Source organism: Sapajus apella, unplaced genomic scaffold (assembly GCF_009761245.1).
Source record: "Sapajus apella isolate SASKATOON/1434 unplaced genomic scaffold, GSC_monkey_1.0 scaffold101, whole genome shotgun sequence".
Classification (NCBI taxonomy): Eukaryota; Metazoa; Chordata; class Mammalia; order Primates; family Cebidae; genus Sapajus; species Sapajus apella.
Genome location: NW_022437041.1, coordinates 24,596 through 41,284, shown reverse-complemented (window position 1 = coordinate 41,284; position 16,689 = coordinate 24,596). Strand labels below are relative to the sequence as shown.

The 16,689-nt window shown below is 36.6% G+C and overlaps 1 non-coding gene and 1 pseudogene across 1 annotated transcript; both read left to right on the top strand.

Annotated features, from left to right (window-relative positions):
• Positions 1 to 4,810: 4,810 nt before the first annotated feature.
• On the top strand, positions 4,811 to 15,701 carry LOC116536503 (annotated as a pseudogene).
• Positions 13,998 to 14,104, top strand: LOC116536547. The gene has a single exon (XR_004262698.1). It is a non-coding gene; the product is annotated as a U6 spliceosomal RNA (small nuclear RNA).
• Positions 15,702 to 16,689: the final 988 nt, after the last annotated feature.

The window sequence follows — 16,689 nt, the reverse complement described above, 5'->3', positions numbered from 1 at the left end:
TCAATAATGCCTTCAACTTAGGATCTCTCCCACAGAAAGCTAAAGAAAAAGATCTTCAGACAGATATTTACATCCCTCTGTTCTGGATTCAGCTTTTATCTTAATAAGAGGGAAATAATTACAGAACTACAACATGTCACCCTTTTGAAGAGTTACTTAGAGGACAGTATTGATACCTACTCCCATTTACCTAATCCTACTCTACTTCTAGGTGATTCATTTATAATCCCATAGGTAAAATAGGGTATATTACCTATAATCCCATAGGTAAATAGGGTAAATTCTGGAGTTTCTCCAAATTGTTTCAGAATATCAAATTTTCATTACTTGAAGTAATGGACTGGTCTAATAAGTAGATAATTTCCATACTATTTTTGGGAGTTAGTTCATTTAAATTCAAAAGAAACAAGTTTATTCTTTTTACCACCTTTGTTTTTGACTAGTTTAATTAGCACTTGCTGTTTCCAGCTGTGATGTTGCAAAGCATAATACGGTCATTAGTACTGCTCTTATACCTGCACAACTAGAGCCCCTGCCCTGGGTCCCACTTTATAGAGGTCAGCCCTGGCCGTCTGGGCATGACCCTCTGTGCAGGATGATGACTCTGAAGGCCCAAGGGTACATGTCCATTTGGAACTTAATACCTTACCCCCTCCTGGGATACTGAAGACCTGGCGCTCCCAAGCCTGCAATAGTTCACCTCCATGAATCTGGCCTCCCTAAGGTTGGCCATGCTAGAGCATGCATGTCCTTAAGCCCAAGAGACAGCTGTTTCATAGGGAGTGAAGCGAGTCTAGATGGAATGTCTATATGCCTGTGTGTGACCCCTCTTCCTGTTAGACACAGCCAACGATGAGAAGAGGTGAGATGGTGGTCAGAGACCTTGAATTTTACTTTTTCCTTGTGCAGAGCATGCCCTCACAGAGACCTTGAATGAGAAGCACACCAGCCACATTAAAAAATGTTTCAAGCCAGTGAAGTCCAAAAGTTAAATCACATATGCATGGATGGAGGAAAAACTAGGAAGACTACCAGGCTCCCAAATTTTTCATGTTGCCCCTTCTTTCTCCTCCCTCCTCTACCAACTGGGTAGGAGGCTGCTGAATATTGTGCCTCTAACTTCATAGAGTCACAAAGAAGGAACAGCAACATCAGAGAATTACTGATCCTTCTTCCCCTCAAGCTCTGTGCTGAAGTCCCAAATCTGAATAAGAAAAAGAATTCCAGAACCCAAATCTATCTTTTTCTTCTTAATTACTTCCTTCAATCTGCCCCTTCTTACTCAAAAACAAAACCAGGATCATTGAGCATATTTTTGTGCTTAACACAAGAAATAGCTACAGACTGGGGATACAAGAGGCTGCTGGATTCCAATTAACTTCATCACTTAACTTTGATTGCTGTGATACTCTGGATGAATTCGCTGTTTATTAGTAAATAGGAGTGATGATCTTAAAGACTAATTATGACACTTATTGTAGCTACACAGTAGGGCCCGATGTTTCTACACTTACTGCTTGCTTCCCTTGACCCTCTTTCCTGTAATTACTAGATAAAAGATGCAAATATAGGGTTCAGGAAACTGAAGCAAGCCCAAACTACTGAGATGGTTGAAGACTAAACTTTGAATATTTGTCTTATGCTCAGATTTCACAAGTTACATAACACATAGCAGAGACAGTAGAAAGGGAAAAAAGGCCATACTGCATGCTTGAAAATGAGAATAGGGGAAAAATAGGACACGTTTAATATGTATAATTGTTTGATATCAAAGCCATGTCTTGATGAGAAAGCCATATTCTACCATAAAGAAAGGTCATGTTTCACAAAATCAATCATAGAAAATAACTCATGAGGGCTCGGCAGGGAACAAAGTACACACACACAGACATATATATATATATATATATATATAAATCCATTCTTAAGCTGATCTTACTGATCACTCATCTCTTCCACAGTATAAAAATTTCATTTATCACATTTATCACTTCCATTTCTCTTGATGAATTTCCTCCCTACCATGGAATTTGTGTTGGGGAATCAGAGAAGTGATTTAGTCTATCTAGAATTGAAATCAGATTTAATTGCATATGGTAAAAGTTCTTGCAAAACTAACAGATCAAAAACTAATTGCAATGTAAGCCTCAGAATAAGCTACAGAGATTAAAAAAAAAAAGAAGAAGAAAAAAGATTACTAGTACTCACCAAATCTGGTTTCTTTCTTCTTCCTGTGTATCTGCTCCTCTTGCAGTTAGGCAGGACCATGTGATTAATTGTGGCAAATGGACTGTGAGTGGAAAAAAATGGAAGAGACATGTTTCAATTTCACACTAAGGCAGTGAGAGTCTCACATTATCCTCTTGTTCCTGTGTTCAGCAAATAAAAAGCCCATGTTGTAAAGATGGAATCACAAGATGGCACCTGCTTGGATTCCTAAGTCACTCTCTGCTGGAAGGAGGGTTTCCTGGAGAATCTCTAGAACTGCAGCAGACCTTAGGTGAGTAAAAAATAGCCACTGAGATGTAGAGAATTTTTTTGACGTTATTAATTCAGGATTGCCTATCCTAACTAAAATAGGTGTGTTACCAATGTAAACATACTTAAAATATTAGAGGCAATCTTTAATCCTAAGTAATCCTTAGACTATTGAGTTGATTTGATAGTATATGTGATATATATGTGTGTGTATGTGTGTGTGCACGCATGCGCACATGTGGTGTAATTGAATTTTTATATCCCTAGTCCAAAATAAGTATTTAAATTTATTAACTTTACTTACCTTGTCTGAAATTTAATGTGAGGGTCTACTAGTTAGAATTACCCTGAAGAATTATTTCTGGCATCACACAGCAAATCACTGAATCATATTTTACCTGAAAAAGAAGAAAGGAAAACCCTAAGATAGTCTGATATATTAGCCTTATATTGTTTTCTGCCCCAGACCCACGTATATACCTTGCCCCTTCACACACAGGTACACACACCAACATACAGAGAAGTACAAACTGATGTACTGTCAACTGTATGCCAGAGCTCTGCTAAGTGCTTAAGAACGCAGGGTTAAATAAGACATGATCACCATTCTCAAGGAGGAAGTGGAAATAAAAACCACTAAAAGATGATGAAAGAGTGTAATAAGATCTTTGATCCAGGCTACAATGGGAACTCAGTAGAAGGAGAACCTAATTCTACCCAAAGGAAAATGAAGATGCCCTCACAGAAGAGATGACAGAAGCTGAGTAATGAAGGGATTAAGAATTTTCCAGGTAGACAAGCATTAGAAGTGTATTCCAGGAAAAGGCACAGTACATGAAAATATATTAAGTCACAAAAGAACTCCCCATGTATTTAGATTGGCTGAAATGTAGTATGCTTGTAGGGGAAATTGTGGGAGGCAAGTTTAAAAGAACAAGTCGAAAAAGGATCACAAGGCACATTTTAAGCCAGGTTCTTTCAGTTATCTATTGCTGCATAGCAAGCCACTTCAAAACTCAGTGGCTTAAAACAACAGTTCGTTATTATTATTATTTTTTTTGAGGCACCGCAGTTCATTATTACCTGTTCTGTTTCTTTAGGTTGATCACGTCAGCTCTGTGGTTCTATTTTGAGATCTTATGTTGCAATGAAATGTTGACTGGGGTTGCAGTTCATTTGAAAGCTCAGTCTATTCTGCTGGAGGTTCAAAATTGCTCAGTCACATGGCTGGCAATTAATGCTGCAAGCACAGCTGGAGCTGTCAACTGACACATACACATAGCCCCTCCATATATGGCTTGGACTTCTCATATCATGCTAGCGGGGTTATTAGAGGGAGCATCCCCAGAATAATTGGTTCAAGAAACAGAAAGCACAAACAGCCAATCTCTTAATTTCTGGGTCCAGAAAATAACAGTCATAATTTGTTAAATCAGTCACAGAGCCCATTCCATATTTAATGGGAGTGAACATAGACCCCATTTCTCAGGGGGAAAAATAACAAAGTATATGTAGCCATCTTTAGTCTGCCATATAGGGCAAGATCTTAAACTTTATTTTGAAAGCACCGAATGGAAAGCAAACATTGGCTTTTAAACAGGAGATTGATAAGACAGAGTTACATTTGAGAAAGATGATGCTAAAGGCAGAGGAAGGAATTTGGTATTGGGGAGAAAGAGTAGACTCTAAAAGCTCAATTAAGAAATGAGCTCACATAAGAGATCGTGAGGGTTTGAAATATTGACAGCCTCTATAATGCTGGAGAGGAGAGAATCGAGTCAAGATAATTTGAGGAGACAAAAATGAGAGGACTTGGTGACTAGTTTGATGTAGGGACAAATGAAGTAAAGAGAATAGACAAAAATCATCCCAGGCATTTAATATTTAAGTGAGTGGTAATCTCATTATATGAAAAAGAAAATATCAGAAAAAGAAACTAGGATAGCGAGAGGAGCAAAAGATGAATTATGAATGCAGTTTTATTTTTAAAACTATAAATACATTTTTATAGTTTTAAAAATAAAATAATTGTTATTAATAAACAGGTAATGCATTTCTCCAGGACTCAGTGATAGTCTCTATGTTAAAAAAAAAAAACTAAGTGTGTATTATGAAATAAATATTTTTGTTTCTCTGGCGGTCCCAGCCTCACAGAACCAGGGAAAGATGTCACCGTGGCTGCAGCCGAGCCGGGCGGTCTGCCCAGTAGCTGCTGCACTGGGTTGGGAACTGGCCCTCAGCCCCATCCCCAGTGGCTTCGGGGGGCTTCCGCCAGCGCCCCGATCTCTCTTCGGAGGAGGAGCGGAGAGGAACCAGGGCCAGGCCTACCCTCAGTCCTGGAGAGCAGCGCGCCTGAGATTTCCGGAATTCCCAGGCAAGCCCAGGAGAACCCGCAAGTCCGCTGCGCCTGCGCCCTGCGCCCTGTCCCGCGCGGGCTTGGGAGCGGCTTCCGGGGTTCGCGCGGGCTCCTGTGCCGCAGGCGCGCACTTAACGGTTTTCCTCGGCTCAGTCTGTCTGAGAGGTCGGAGGCTGCGAGTGTCTCTGCTGAAGGCTGTGGTGGACCGGGCTGGATCGCGGATTCTGAGCCACATCGGGGGATTGTGGGTGGATCGCGGATTTGGGGCTGGGTGGGGGTGAAAAGGCCACGAGGAGAACAGGCAGCTCAGAAGCGGGTGATGGGCGTCTGAGGAGAAGTGGCCACTATGAGGAGGCTCTTCCGCTTCGGGAGACGCCTGGGCCTGGCAGTCTGGGGCTACCTCGACTACGAGGAGCAGGCGGGCCGCGGTTTCCACCGACTGGACGCGGAACTGAGGAAGACCCGCGGGGCGGCCCTAAAGGGCCTAAAGAGCGCTGCCTGACGCGCGGGAGCCGGACGTGGACGCCGGCGACAGAAGGGACAGGTAGCGGGGCCCAGCCTGGGGTCGGAGGGGAGTCCTCAGGCCGGTCTTCCCCGCGGCCCCCCAGTCCCTGGGGCGGGGGCCTTGGAGGGCGCCGGGCAGCCTCCGAGCAGCGGAGCCAAACAGAGCCTCAGATGCTTTCCATCCCTGGCAATTCCCCGCCTGGAGCACTTGGTAGAGAATTTGAGTGATTTGACTCACAAAGTTAAGCACATACACGTTTAAAACATCCGGTCACATACATGATAGGGAGATGCCTAATGAGAACTCATTTCCATGTCAAAAACACCATGTCATTTTTCAGTAGTGTCCGTTTTACATCCGAATCCACAGATGTAGATAGATTTTTTACTGGGGCTTCTTAGAGGGAAACTTGGAAGTGGGAGGTGGGTTCCTTGAATGGGAAGACTCCGTTTTCTCAAAATGTGAGCTCTATGGTTATCACTTTTACATAAACCGAATGAAAATATCAAGGTTTTATCATTTTTGCATGACATTTGCTATCTTTTGTGATGACATTAAAAATTTTTATAACGGAGTGAAAAAGATTTGCTCCTCTAGATACCAAAATGTGCTGTTAATTCCCACAATTAATTATATACTACCAGCTGAAAAGATAGATAAATACATGGAACAAAATAGAAAATCCAGAAACACTGAAATATATGTAAGATATAGATGTAGGGACTGATAATGGTAACATTTCAGATGAGCAGCAAAGGATGAGTTATGAATAAAATGCCTGCTGTGTGAAGAAAACTAATGAAATTTTATAGCACAAAAATGAGTTCCTGATGGAATACAGATTGAAATTTTTACATATGCAAAATGAGAAACATACCAAAAGAAAACACAAATTCATATTTATACAGGTACATTTTACGTTGACAAAAGCCTTCCTAAGAATGACTTCACAAGCAGACATTCTGAAGGTTGATTTAGCCAACTAAAAATTAAAACCTCCTGTGTATCAGAAAAAAATTAACAAAGGATAACATACTTGAAAAATATTTATATTTTTCTAATATATTTAAATCTATATTCATATGAAAAGTGTATCTTCATCCTACAGGGAATTTATTTCTTAGTATATATATAATATATATATATATATATATATATATATATATATTACTGATTATACAACAAATTATGTATGTTACTAATATAATATGTTATATATCAGTTATATATATGCAGATAAAAAGCACATCTTTATTTTACAGGAAATTCTTTCAGATCAAATTCACAAGAAAAGAACTCTAAAAGTGAGCAAAGTACGTATATGCAGACCCACAAGTTATTTATGTATGTAGGAAAAAATCCTTAGTGTTTCTTGTGAGAGAATTTAAAAGGGGAAGGAGACTGTTTTCTATCCACAATGTCTGTGAAACTAAGACGCAGTGATACTTACACTGCTGCTTAAAGTTTAAGTTGCTGATGACTTTTCTAATAGATAATTTGGTGGTAATTACCACACTCTTAAAATGTATATGCCTTTTAACCATCAATTCCATTATATTAAAATACCTTTAGAAAATAGAGATACATGCACTTTGTTTTTCTCAGCATTTATGTTAACACGAACCCATAGAATGGATATGTGACCATTGAAGGTGGCAATAAGTATAGAAGTATGTTCGATGTGTGAAGATGTATTTTGTTATAGCCAGTGAGGAAAAAAAATACTTTGCTTGCACACACACAGAAACATACTGTGTGGTCTTGTGTTAGCCAAAACTGTGTACAAAATAGGATAGAATTTGTAACTTCTAAGCATGCGTATTTTAAGTAAAGTTTTTTGTTCCTTTTTCTTATTTGTGATTTCTGCAGTGAGTATTTATAAAACTTCTAGTAAAATTTATTATTAATGGAATAATCCTTGGGAAGAGAAATATGAATCTTGTACAGATAAAAATAATGTCTCACTGTCTATTTTTAATCATTTTTATCTTGTGGGTTGTTATCTTTGAACTTTTAGCTTCTTCAGAAGTAAAAAGGGAAACTTTTTATCTGTGCTTGCAGATTTTATTATGTACATATGTTTTTCTTATGTATAGATTCATTACATATATGTGAACAATGATAGATTACAGTCTTATGAAAATAAAAAATAGCAAATATAATTACTATCACAAAAATATTGGCTTAAAGAAGTTATATTTTAAAATATTAAACTCCCCAACTGTATCCATTCTTTCAATCCGTTTATTCATCAAACATAACCTGAACATCTGTTATGTAGCAGACAAATTGTACTCTCAGGATCCTTGCATACTTAAAGACTTCATGTTTACCTCCTCTGCCTGAGCAAGATGAGAGATTTAAAATGGGAATATTAGGACTTAATCTTATTGAAGCCTTTCCTCCTGCCTTTCAAATAAAAGCATTTCTGAAGGTAGAAAATAGTAAAAGATAACCCCTAACTACTCTTTTGAAAATTTATTAGTCATAAATACAATATTAATCATTGGAAAGTCTGATTTGCATTTATTCTGTAAATCTAAGTGTTGACTAAAATGAGCCATACCTGTTTATTTCAATGATGAGTTTTCTTTGGCCTCACATTTTTCAAAAATCAAAGTAAGAAGTAATTTGTTTAAAAAAATGTTGTTGTTATTTCAGTACTCTTTTCCTATGGTACTTTTAAGAACCAAAATGTACTTGAGTGCCAGTTAGATGCCTAGAACTGCCCTAGACCTGCTGTGTATACTGTATTTTATTTTACTTAATGTTAGGTCTCATGGACCTAATGTTAGGTCCATACCTACCTTAATGTTAGGTATCATTGTTTGATACCCTATTATTTTCTATATTGTTTATTTTAAAATGCTACCAATTACAATTATAAAAAGTTATGAATTATAAGTGCCATTCCAGTATCAGATATGTTAAAATATGACCTAATCTTTAAATCATCTTGCAAAATAGGAATAATTGTATCATTTTACTTAATTAAAATTTATTCAGGCGCTAGTAATAATTATAACATCTGGCTGGGTGCAGTGGCTCATATCAGTCATTCAAGAACTTTGGAAGGCTGAGGTGGAAGCTTCCCTTGATGCCAGGAGTTTGACACCAACCTGGGCAACAAAGTGAGATTCCTACTCTACAAAAAATTCTTAAAAATTAGCTGAGCGTGCTAGTGAACTCCTGTGGACTCAGCTACTCAGGATGCTGGGGCAGGAGGATTGCTTGAGCCTAGGAGTTTCAGACTGCAGTGAAGTATAAATACACCATTGCACTGCAGCCTTGGCAACAAAGAGAGACCCTGTCTCAAAAAACTAAAATCTAACAATTATTGAGTTTTTGGTTGTTCTAGGAACAGTTCTAAATAGTTTGTATAGATACTTATTTAAGCATCACAATGGTGTCCTGCAAGCTAGCTGCTATTGTCATCTTTATTTTATTAATGAGGAAATTGAGGCACAGAAAGTCTAAGCAATAGCTGGTAAGTGACAGAGTTCAGAATAGAACTCAAGCCCTAGTTGAACTGAATCCAAAGACCAAGCTTATTCTCTCCAAATAGGCTGCTGTTTTCATTAAGGTAGTGAGCAGTAAGAGCTAATAAACGTTCTTTCTTCAAAAGAAAATTACTTGTTTTGAAGACAGAGGAATAACATGCTATTCAATGTTTACAATGACACAAATCATTATAGGCTTTGAGATACAGCATTACAATTTCCTGAAAACTCCTCTCACTTTCATAGGGCTGCTCTACATTTGGCCTGTGTCCGTGGCCATGTGGAAGTGGTAGGTCTCTTACTGAGCAGAAAATGCCAGATTGACATCGGTGACAGACTAAACAGGACACCTTTAATGAAGGTGTATAGTAGCCAACTCTTTCAACATGAAATGGATTTGATTTAAATACATAGAAATAAATTTATCTAATTTAAATATAACTAGTTGGTGAAACCTGTGGAATATGTATTTTGAATGCTTAGAATTTACAGTCTAATTTTTTTACTAATACCAATAGGCTGCACATTGCCAGGAAGACACTTGTTCCATATTTCTGCTGGAACATGGAGCCAAACGAAACATTCAAGATGTGTACGGCAACACTGCCCTTCATTATGCTGTGTATAATAAAGGGATTTTATTGGCAGAAAAACTGCTTTCTTACCATGCAAATATTGAAGCAATAAACAAGGTATAGATCAATGAATTTTCTTTTCAAAATATTTGTTCTAACATTGACATAGGTAAGGGTTGATTTTTCAAGTTTGGGATCTCAAGCATTCCCTGAATGAAAATATTTTGAAATAACTTAATTGTCTCAGATTCTACTTTAAATATTGATAATTTTAAAGAAGGTTTTTAGTGCATTTATGGAAATTATTTGTGAATTTTTTCAAGATAAAACTTTTTTTTTTCAAATACCCCAGGGTTGTTTTATTTTTCTGATTAGTGTCAAAAAACACAGGAAAAAAAATATCCTGGAAATAGGCTTTATCTCTTAAAACTCAAACAAAATCAAAGCAACTTACCATAAATGGAAATCTTGGTGATGCTGACAATTTTCTTTAAAAAAATCTCCTGTATCTTTCAGTATCAAGGCTTAAGAGGAGAAAATGGGAAGGGAAAAGGAGAGCATTCAGAAATATACAGGTCACTTAGAAATTAGGTAATGAGGGAAAAAGGCAAAGAAGAGGTTTTGTTTTTTAATTTGTTGCTTTTTCGTTTATGTATTCAGACAAAGTGCTCTTCAGCTTTGGGGTAATTACTTTTGGTTTGGTAAAGAGAATGATTAAAACTTGCCTAAAGATCAAGTTTTAGAGGACTGAGGAAACCAGAATGGCAGTGAATAGGTGGTGACAAAGTGAGAAACACTTCAGCAAAGGGTGAAACAAATTAGTAATTGTATTATTGCCCATCCTAGCAGAAACAGCCACTTAAGTAAGTCTCCTCTCAAATTTGAATGTCTTGGTGGGAAGGTGGGAGATAAGGATCTTAAAAATAGCAAAATCAAGTGAGATTTTGAGTTTGTGTGTCCCTGTTCTACCCATACCCAGGAAAATTAACTGAAGTTTTAATACATGACTCTTACTCTTTTCTCTTTTTGTCCACATCCCAAACTGGTAAGACTATTGGCTGTGTGGGTGAGCGATGAAACTGAATTGATTGTCTGCTGCATTAATTCTCAGCTAGAATTGTGCATTACAGGGACCCGGGGAAATTTTGTAAAAACTCTACAAGTGTAGGCTTTCTCTTGAAGATTTTAATGTAATAGATCTAATAAGGCCTGAACATATATGGTTAAAAATATTTTTGAAGCCATTCACAGTGGCATGTTCCCTGTCCCAGCTACTTAGGAGGCTGAGGTGAGAGGATCGCTTGATGCTAGGATTTTGAGTCAAGCCTGAGCAAATAGTGAGACTCTTGTCTCTAACAACAACAGCAAAAACAAACAAACAAAAAACGCCTCTAGATTTGAATATACCCCTGATTAAGAACCACAGAATAGATGAGTGCAGTGTATAAATTCCTATATCTCAAAACCATAAGAAATCTCTAAAAGACTTGGCATTTGATAGGGGTTACTTCCTTCAAAGTTCTTCTTTCCGATAATATTAGCCTGACTTATCTGTCTCTTTCTACGTCTGTGACTGGGAAGTGAAAGGAAATATTATGGGTAATATCCCTCAGCTTACAGAATAACACCCTTTTTCTTCTCATCATGAATTATTTACTGTCATTTAGAGAGCCTAGAAATTTGCTTGTGGGTGATCTTTCAATAAGCAGAGGCAGTCCCTTTCACTATTTCATGTTCCGTTGTCACGATTCAAGTGATTATGTGTCAAAAAAATGATCATTACAAGTCAGGTTTTCTCAATTAGATAAGTAGCAGTTTCTGAACTCTTTTTTTTCAGTTGAAGTTGTAGTTTACAGAGCTTTGGCATAATCAGGATGTCAGTTTTAAACACTGAAACCCATTAAGTCAGTGAGAATACAATAGGAATTCTTTTAATAATTTAGTTTTAGCAGTCCTATGAACTAATTTTCTATTTGGTTAACAATCTGGGGGTGTTTGCAAGGCAGTGTATGGGAAAGCACAGAGGAGGGAGAAGGAAGTGACTGCTTTGCATTTACTTTTTTTCTATATTGTATGTTTAAGTTCATAGCATCTTATAGAAGATTTTTAGTTCAGTTGAGAAATACGTAATTTTATGAATTATAAATTGTTTTTGCTTTCTTACAGGAGGGAAACACACCATTTTTGCTTGCTATAGTTTGCAAGAGACAGCAAATGGTGGAATTTTTAGTGAAAAACCAGGCAAATGTACATGCTGTTGATAGTTTCAAAAGGTACAGTAGTTCTTTTTTTAAAAAATAAAAACCTGACTGTTCTAGAGTGGTAACAGCCACTCAAGTCAGAAATATTAATGATAAGGTTAACATATAATTATTGGCATACAGCGAAAAATAACACAATAGGTAGAAAAGCAATTATTTGGACTGAGCAATATAAAAACTGTATATAGTAGGATTCATTTTCTCTGATAGACTATTTTTTTGTAATCTGATGTTTTTGGTCCTGTAATCTTATATTAGCCAAAAGGGTTTCATATTTTATTAATTTTATAAAGCATAGACTTTAACTTTCAGTTTACAACTACTACTGTTACCATTATTATGGTATCATATGCCTTCCTCCTTTGAATTTTTTAACTTTCAATTTACAGCTACTACTATTATTATTATTATCGTTATTGCTGTTTTCAACCTGCAGATAGCTCTTATTTATCAGACCCCTAGCTGACTTTGAATTACAATATATCAGACTTGGAAAGCAATGGAGAAATCTTCATCTAAATCTTTGCCTATTTTAGATAAGTGACCTCAGCATAGTTTCTTGGACATCAAAAAATTGTAAGTTAGACACATGTATTATGTCATATCCCAGTGGGACAAGAGGCTTTTTTGTTGTCTCTGCCTTTTAGCTTTGGTGGTAATTTACAAAGATGAACACTTGAGCACCCAAGATTCTTATAGGCATAAGCTAGAACACGTAAATGGTTATTATGTCTATACTGACAGGCAAAATACTAATTGGTAAAGTGTATCAAATTTGCGAGTTAAATATCTTTATTAAAGTTCTTGAGTGGGGTTATTTCTTTATTATTTTAGAACAGCCCTCATGCTTGCTGTACATCATAACTTTTCAAGTACAGTCAGCCTTCTCCCATCTTTTGTCAAGATATGTTTGGACAAACTGCAGAAGATTACGTTATTTGTTGTGATGTGATAAGGTAAGTGCTTATGTTAAAAGACCAGTTAATACTAAATTAAAATAATTACAAAATATTGCATCCATACATTAGGTGACAGTTCATAGTTTTATTGAGGTAGTTTGGAATGGCAACAAGTTAGTCCACTTTTTAGCCAGAAATCAAACAGAAAGCTAGATCAGTTATAAGTAGCAGTGAGTGCAAGATTCTTTCAGGACTTTTAAAAACCTTTATCCCTAGGGATCTTGATGCTGTTCATTTTATTCCAAGTATAACTCCTATATGTGAGATATAAATAGTGTCACATCTTTTACTTTTTTTCCTTTCTTTCTTTCTTTTTTTTTTTTTGGAGACAAGGTCTCACTATGTTGCCCATGTTCCTGAGCTCAAGTGATTCTCCTGCCTCAGCCTCCCAAACTGCTAGCCACCTTGCCTGGCCTGACTTTTCTAATTAGTTATTGGGTCTTGAAATGTCCGGTTTAGCAGAAAATCTTGTATTTTCCTCTGGGGCTATCTCCTATTCCTTTCTGCTTTGAATTTTTCAAACAGCTAAGGGATTTTCTAAGTCCAAGGAAGACAGTCTTGCTTTACAAGTCAGAAGAAGGGGGAGAAATCCACTCTAATCATTCCATTGTTTCCATTTATTCGCTTGCTGTATTGCTTTCATTGTAACTGATCCTTCAATCTGGTAATGATTGACCTTTGCCACCAGGATGCCTTTAGTGATTCAAATTCCTCAGTCTTCACAGTGACTCATACACAGAATTCACAGCTACAGTGTTTTTTAGTTCATGTACATATGCTCAGCCATTGTTCCCAGCACCCTGCTCAGGCAGTGAGGCCAAGGCCTGCAGGCTTTACCCACACACATAGTGAGTAAATTGACCCTCCCCAACACTAAATACGTTATTTGTGGCCCACCTCTTAGCTAGGCTTAGCCTAGACTTTCATGGTAAGTTATCCTTTGAGTCATGTGTTCATCTTTTCTTTAGCAAGTATTATTTGGGATTGTACTCAACAGTCAGGAATGTTCTAATAATGTTGTAGAAAGAGATCAGAGTTCCCTTTCCCTTTTGTTATCTGTACCTTGAGACTTTTCTATGTCCTATGCAACAGCCTTTGCGAGATAGCAGAAGGTTCCACGTTATCCTTCAATAAAGTAGAGGGCACCAACTTGCAGTTGGCCCATCGAGTGATCTGTTTCCATAATAATGAAAATCTCTCAGGATACTTGCATCTCTACCACAAGTTTTTAAAATACTTAAAAACTCTACCTCACAGGAAATCATTCAGTAAAATTCTGTGTATCTAAAGTAGATAATTTCTATTTAACAGAGCTAAGCTTTATTCATGGCTCATGAGTACCCAGGTATAAAACAGGGCTTTAATACTTGTTTCAGTAGTACATATTCTACAATTGAATCATTACAGAACAGATAAGTATATCTGCTGCCCAGGGATGGCACACAAATTCATAAAGCATTCCATATTTTGCACAATCCCTAGAATGTCATTTGACTATTTGTTAACTAGCACCAGGGAAATAGTATGAATCAAACCAAAACAGGAGACTCCCAATATTGAAATTGTTATTATTATTATAAAAGTATTCATGTTGGGCCAGGATCGGTGGCTCACACCTGTAATTCCAACACTTTGAGGTCGAGGTGGGCAGATCACGAGGTCAGGAGACTGAGACCATCCTGGCTAACATGGTGAAACCCTGTCTCTACTAAAAATATGAAAAATTAGCCAGGCATGTTGGCATGTGACTGTAGTCCCAGCTACTTAGGAGGCTGAGGCAGGAAAATTGCTTGAACCCTGGAGGCACAGGTTACAGTGAGAGGAGATCATGCCACTGCACTCCAGCTTTGGCAACAGAGTGAGACTTCATCTCAATTAAAAAAGAAAAAAAAGAAGAAACATTTAGATAAGGTGATCTGTGAAATGAGAACAGAACTGAGTAACATATGGGATGTTACATGCAAATATGTTGTTAGTACATGACTTGGAAATAAGGAAGCATCAACTTGCCTCTGTTTTATGGAACTGAAAACAATACAAGCCGGGTTTTGTCTTGTACGTCAGTTGGAGAGGACCAAGAAGATCCAGCCCTCTAACACTGCTGGCTCAGAGTTTGAGTAGACAGAGAAGAAATGGTAGTTGTCCAGGCCAGGTTTTGACATCTATTAGCTTTCTGCCCTTGGTGTGATTGATGAGCTCAGTAATAGGGGACAATTAGGTAATCTATTTTGATGAGGTAATATATTTATACATAAATTTAGTTACAAGTTATGAATTAGCAAAAATGCTCTGAACTACAAGCCACAATGAATAGAACAAATAATCAAAATTAGCACTTAATATCATTTTCCAAAAACTCAAATTCAAATATTAGAACCTATGAAAAAACATCCATCAGTTTTTGAGATTTCAAGATTATTTCAGCAATCCAATTCAAGAATAAATTATTACATTGCTTTACTATTTCGGAATATTTAAACATGTTATCTCATTACATCCTCCTCTCAGCTTAGTGAAGAAAAATAGTAAAATCCTTATTTTTTAGAAGAAGTCATGGAGCCTAAGAGAAGCAACTGGTCTGAAAACAAAACACCTATTGGTTATAGAGTGAGGACTTATTCTGAGTGCAGGACACTTTCCCGGATGTTAAGCTGACTAGAATTAATTTACTGAGCTATGCTTCTCTTTGTTTATGAGTAGTTTATGTTTTCATTCTTTTATTAGAAGCCTAATAAATGTATAGAGCTTAAAATTTTAAAGTGTATGGGACATTAGAGTTCTGACATTGGCTCTGATATTGTCTGAAATGCTTTAAGAATTTATGTTCGGTAAAATTTTTTATATTACTATTAAAATAGTAATTTAATTTATTTTATTATGTATAGCATTCAACAACAAATTTTGGAACATTAAGATACTTAAAAATCATCTTTGAAATGACAATCAAGGTAAGACTTCTCATAGTAAATTCCTCATTTTTCTTGGTGGTCTTATTGATTTTAAAAACTAAGATTACAGGCTTGGCATGGTGGCTCAAGGCTGTGATTCCAGCACTTTGGGAGGCAAAGTTGGGTGGACCACCTGAGGTCAGGAGTTTTGAGACCAGCCTGGCTAACATGACAAAACCCCATCTCTACTAAAAATACAAAAATTAACCAGGTGTGGTGGTGGGTGCCTGTAATTCCAGCTACTTGGGAGGCTAAGGCAGGATAATCACTTGAATGCAGGAGTTAGAGGTTGCAGTGAGCTGAGATCGCACCACTGCACTCCAACCTGGATAAAAGCGCAAGATTCTATCTTCAAAAAAAAAAATAATAAAAGTAAGGTTACATAATTTTAATTATCAAAGAGCAGTTTTAAAAAATCTGTGTGTATATATATATTTTTAATTTAATTTCTATAGTTTAGAATTTAGAGTTATTTAAGAAGTTAATTGTAGGTAATTTATAATCTCAAACAGTATTGTCTGAAAAAAATTTATTTACCTACTTATGATCCCTGAAATTCTACATGATGTTTTTGTATTAATATAAATTTAAAAATTAGATTTTTAAGTTAGTATGTTGTATTTTTCTCTATAATCACATTATTACAAATTAGACTTGTTATGCAAATGGATTTTCTATTTAATTTTTATAAGTGGTTTGTATTTAGTAAATTAATATTAATTACAGTTGATTCTTGAATAACGTGGGAGTTAGAGATTCTGACACTTGTGCAGTTGAAAATCTGAGAAAATTTGACTCCTTCCAAACTTTACTAATAGTCTACCATTGACTGGAAGCCTCACTGATAAAATAAACAGGTGATAAACACATATTTGGTGTGTGTTATATTATTATATGTTATGTTCTTACAATAAAATAAGCTAGAAAAATGAAGCTTTTATAAAGAAAATCATAGAAAAGAAAAAAATATACTTGCTATTCATAAAGCATAAGTTAATCCTCCCAAAAGTCTTTATCTTCATCATCTTCAGGTTGATTAGGCTGAAGAGAAAGAAAAAAGTTCAGTTTTGCTGTCTCTGGTTTGCAGAGGCAGAAGAAAAATCTGCA